The 5,652-nt window shown below is 43.2% G+C and overlaps 1 pseudogene; it reads left to right on the top strand.

Moving 5' to 3' along the window:
* The first annotated feature begins 3,742 nt into the window (after positions 1–3,742).
* Positions 3,743–4,679, top strand: LOC127051073 (olfactory receptor-like protein OLF1; annotated as a pseudogene).
* The last annotated feature ends 973 nt before the right edge of the window (positions 4,680–5,652 follow it).

Raw genomic sequence — 5,652 nt, 5'->3', positions numbered from 1 at the left:
CCGCCTGCCCTGACTATGGAGGTTTCAGTGAGGACTGCCCCAGGAACCTCCGGGTCACAGGAGGCGGAGAAGCCAGGAGGAGGAGTTGTGAGCATGACTCCTAGAGGAAGTATGGGCATAGTGTTTCCTGGGCATTGACCAGTAGGCAAGTGACAGACTTAGGAGTTTCTGAATACAGAGATTTCTGGCTGTTGGTTGTTTCTACTGGTGTTCAGGGAAGCAGGACTTTGCGTACATTCTTTGTAACCCCTCCCCCACAGATTATACCAAAGAATAGAGCTGACTTGGATCTTCAATTTTTCCTCCTAATACAATCAACCCTGCAATGCCTCAGACGTTGGCTCCACTTAGTAGAAGGGGACATCAACATGCCCTGGAGCACTGATAATACCAGCCAAGCCTGCACACCCATGGGGGACAATTTCTGCTACCATAGTTAAGAAGGGAAGGGTCATCACTGGGCCTGCCATGGATCTCCTTGGCGGTAGGTGATGAACACAATGTCCTTGTTCATCTGCCGCCATGGACCAGTGCATGGGCCCATCCCTGTGGTGATCTCACCCTTTCGTGTCAATCGAACACTACTGTCAGTCAACACCACACCTTTGGTGTTACTGGGATAGTTTCTAGGTTGGTGGCTGTGACACTCCAGAGTCCAACCCAGACTAATCAGGAGCCATGCCACACCTGCCTGCAACCTTTAAATGCCTTGCTGAAGTGGCTTCCACCTGGACCACTCACAAACAACCATCTAGCAGGCAAATCACACCCTGAGCGTTTATGTGTAACTGCAGCCTGGCCAGGAATAGTTAGGTTACTCTCATGCTTTCATCACCCATAGTTATACTGCAAGAGGACCTCATCACACTCCTCAGTCTTCGATTTCTCTCCAGAAATGTACGTCTTGTGCTGCCCAGTCCTCTTCTGGACAATACAAGTTACATTGTCCATTATTTCGATAACAGCACAAACATGCATGCAACTTAGCTTCTCAGACTCTTCTATTTAAACGCACTGGATTAGATACTACAATAAAACAAAGTTAAATGACTACACAGATAGATAGATTTTAAGTGAGTGTAAATGAGGAGGCATAGACGTTAGACATGGTTACAAGAAAAATAAAGCTAGAATGCAACTTGTGCCCAAGTTAACAAATGATGTGAAATTCAAAGCAAAAGTTTCCTCACCGCATGCTTTCAGCAGTCTTACTTACCAAACTTCTTAGGTCAGGACCCATCTCCCAGTCCAGTGGCTGCTTCCTTTTCCGTTCAGATGCAGTGAATCAATGGGCAAGCGGGGTGGAGGGATACCTTGGGATGTCAGCCTCTTCTTTTTATAGCCCTATCCCCCCTCGGAGAACCATTTCCACCTGGTTACCAGAAGACAAAAGCTGTATGTAGGAGAATGTCCCCTGATGCTTTTTCCTCACCTTTTTGGGCTTCCTTTGTTTCCCTTCTTGCTTGATGAGTCTGGTTATTGTTTATATACAAAATTAAGCAGAGCACATATTTCTTTGTTTAAGACAGACCAATTTGCCAGCCTCAGTTTGGAACATGTATTAATAGCATGATAGAGTGTCATCTTATAACATCACATACATTATCAAAAAAATTGTACTAATAGTTGTGATGAAAGCATGACTATTTCTAGTTTACTCATAGATTTATTTAGCATCTTACAGCTGAGCTCTGTGTGCAGATAATGTGCATGCAAGAGGGATAGTTTTTTGAACTGCAGAAGTCCATAGCATGCTGTGGTCTCCTCCTGAGCTCCTCTGGTCGTCCTGTGGTCTCCATCGACCACAGTGAGTAAACCTATCTTTGCTACTTTGGGGAATAACCTAGTAAGTGTTGGAGAAAAACATAGTTTTTACTTTTTGGCTGAGTGCAGCAAATTAGATACTTTATTATTTTTAGCAATTGCATGGAGGGAGAGAGCTAAACAGTTTTTGCTTTTTTAGGGAAACAATTACAGCAAGCATTTATACCTTTTGTTACATACAATATTAAGCAACAGCTGCATTTTGTTTATACATAGGTTATTCTGATATTTTATTTTTTACATTTATTTAGAGAGCCAAATTTTTGATCACTATGTTATCCTATGACCTTCCCTTGCAAAGTAGGAAAGATAGGTTCACTCATTTTGATTTATGGAGACTATGTGATGACCAGAGAAGCTCAGGAGGAAAAAGGATACCATGATGATTGGCATGCTATAAATAGCATGTCTTATAGGTTTTACATTCCACCTCTTGGTCCCAGGACAATGAGGTGATTCTGAAACCAGGAATGACTCGGAAGATAACAGCTGCCGCTGCAAACAATTAGTATGTTTCACTTGTTTCTAACTTTCTGTTCCTTTGAATCCAAATTTCTTGCTAAGGCTGGTTGAATGTTTTTCTTCTGAAGTTTTTTTATGGGAAATTGGGTTTTCAATCAACTTTTTTTTCTTAAAATTATTTTTCCCCTGGAAATTATCAGCTTTCCATCAAAATATCAAACTCTCCTCCTCCCCAAGCCATGGCTGTGGGACTCTGGTGAAGTTCCAGGGCAGTTCAGCATGAGGGGATGTAATCCAGCTGGGGAGCCTGGCCAATGGAAGAGATTGGTGGTTGTAGTATCTGAGCCCTCCCCCCCCCCCGGTGATATTTCCGAGTCAAAATAATAAGTTCTTAGAAAAAGAATTTGGTCTCCGCAACAAAAAAAAAATGAAACCCTTTGTGGATCCGTTCTACCCAACTTGCACTGAAAACAACAGGATGAAATATACCCCTAACCTCATACTCTGTAACTCTGGGAGAAATTGCCTCTTTTCAGAACACAGTAAGGAAGAGTAGGTCAAATTAATCCCCAGGGAACCAATTACACCAAGAGTGGCTTTGGCTCACGGAATGCCTTAATTAGGTGATATGGCTCTCTAATCTCAGGCATTCCCAGTTGCTTCAGGAATTATGTCCCACAGATCACACATCTCAGTATAAAATTTCCCAAATGCTCCAAACTGGCAGTTTCTGTCGCTGGAGAAACGCCACCACATCTCTCTCTCTCTCTTTGCAGCAGGTACATGCTATTGTCCTGAATTACAGTCACACAAACACGTGGACACCATGGGGATCAGCAAGTGTTGAATTCAGGACCTCCAGCACTTAAAGCCTCAGCCCCAACTCCTACCCTTAGCTAAAACAGCGACCTTCTTGGATGGAAAAAATAGGTAATTATATAGTCACTGAAGCCAGTGCTTTCCATTGTGTCTCTGGGTTTTCATACTGGCTAAAGTAAATGCAAAAAGCTTAATTAGCACAGTAAGCAACTTTACCCCAACCTGACATGCCAAGCCATAGAGCTCACTTTGCTCAAAGAGGGCAGAAAGATTGACACTCCTTTACTCTCATCCCTTCTTTAGCTAAGGAATAATCTCTTCAGACTGATTCTCTCACAGCACAGTCACAAGACACTGTTTGCTGTTTGGATTAGTGAACAGGAGTGTTTGGGTGGGGGGCATGATTAACCTGTGCGTTATTGTATTTGCACAGTGTGTGCATCTTATTGAACACCTGGAATGACCAGCTGTGAACATCTGGCTCTGTGAACTAAGCCCATCCCTGAATGGATACTGATATGCGTTAAGAAATTGATCTCTGTTTATTTTCACTCACTTCATTACAGAGAAGGGACAGGTTTTGCACACCATCCACCTGCTGACATCTCTGTAGCTGCCTGATCTCTGTTCAGAGAAGATGGAAAAGGGAAATCACTCGGAGGCGACTGAGTTCATTCTCTCAGGACTGACAGATCATCCGGAGCTGCAGGTTCCCCTCTTTGTGGTGTTCTTACTGATTTATGGTATTCCTGGTGGGGAATGGGGGGATGATCTTGTTAATCATGAGTGATCCACTGCTCTAGACCCCCATGTACTTTTTCCTCAGTATTTTGTCTTTCTATGACCTCTGCTTTTCCTCAATAATTTCCCCTAAATTGCTGCTGAATTTCTTAGCCGAGAGGAAAAGCATTTCTTACACTGCCTGTGCTGTGCAAATGTCTCTCTCTATCGCTTTTTCAGATGCTGAGAGCCTCTTGCTGGCTCTGATGGCATATGACCGTTATGTGGCCATCTGCAACCAGCTGCTCTATACAGTCACCATGTCCAGGAAACTTTGTAAACAGCTGGTGGCTGGGGCGTTTGCTGTGGGGATGGTGGATTCAGTGATATACACAAGTTTTATATTTTGGCTGTCATTCTGCAACTCCAACACCTTCAGGCATTTCTTCTGTGACATCCCCCCACTGTTGGCACTCTCCTGTTCTGACACCCGCATCAATGAGATTGTGATGTTTGTTTTCACCTGCCTTTTTACAGTGGGCAGTTTTGTGACTGTCCTCCTCTCCTATGTCTATATCATCTCCACCATCCTACAGATCCGCTCCACCGAGGGCCAGCGCAAAGCCTTCTCCACCTGCTCTTTCCACTTGACTGTGGTGGTCCTGCTTTACGGCACCCAATTCTTCATCTATTTACGTCCCACCTCCAGCTATTCCATGGACACAGACAAAGTAGCCTCAGTGTTTTATACGCTAGTGATCCCCATGTTGAACCCCCTCATCTACAGCCTGAGGAACATGGAGGTGAATGACGCCCTGAGGAGAGCAATGAATAAACTCTTAACCAGTTCCTGAATCTGTTTAACTCTGTACTGGTTTAGTGATGGGGAGTGGAAACAGGTGAATTCAATTCCCGGTCCATTGCAATGTAATTTCACAGAGCCCTTTGGGGTATTGTTCATTACTGTATTGTTGTTATTATTAATCTGTTTGTATTCCAACACGGCCTGCAGGCCCCACCTAAAATCAGGGCTTTATTAGGTGATTACCCCAGCAAAATTCCAGGATGCTCCTGTTTCACATGTGTGAATATCGGCAATGTGCTTCGAAAGCACAGACCTATTTGTATTGGGAATGAAGTGAGGGGCATCTAATATAGCTCCCTCTGCTTGGTACTGGGTTTGGTTTTGTTGTACAGTTGCAAGTAAGACGTATGAGATTTCTATGGCTGAACCAAAAGGCGTTTTGCACACCCTTTTGGTACTCTGCAGCCCTTTATGTCCCCTATAGGGTTGTTGTAGAGATTATCACCTGTTTTTATCCGTGTGTGTGGAGTAGAAAGGTGATTTCCAACTTTCTTTTAAGTTAAAGGAGCAACAAACAAAGTGAGAACAAGGGTAACGTTTCCAAAAGAGAGCATGGTGTCTGTGCATCCTCTGTGAGAATCTGCACTGAACTGAATACAAAATAATATGGAAATCTTGAATTTTCTCTATCATATAAATGAACCAGAAAGAAAAAGTCATATCAGACACTAGATGTTTATACCATAGAAGCAGGTTAGCAGTGAGTTCTTACCCTTCGTTCTGCGGGAAAGTACTATGGACTCTGAAGAACAGGGCTTCTGGGAATTGTACAGCTCTGGTTACTGTGAGTGAGAAATAGATAGAGCTGGGCCAATAGCTGATTTTTGAGTTCATGGGTGGTTACAAAAAACTGAAAAACAAATTCAGTTCAATCTGAACCAAACCTGAAAATTCCCTAAATGTTTGGCAAATATAAAACATTGACAAAAATGTCCTGTAAGGTCAAAGGAAATATTTAGCAT

This window comes from Gopherus flavomarginatus, chromosome 5, assembly GCF_025201925.1.
Source record: "Gopherus flavomarginatus isolate rGopFla2 chromosome 5, rGopFla2.mat.asm, whole genome shotgun sequence".
NCBI lineage: Eukaryota > Metazoa > Chordata > Testudines > Testudinidae > Gopherus > Gopherus flavomarginatus.
The sequence above is the reverse complement of the archived record's forward strand: the minus strand, read 5'-3'. Positions and strand labels throughout refer to the sequence as shown.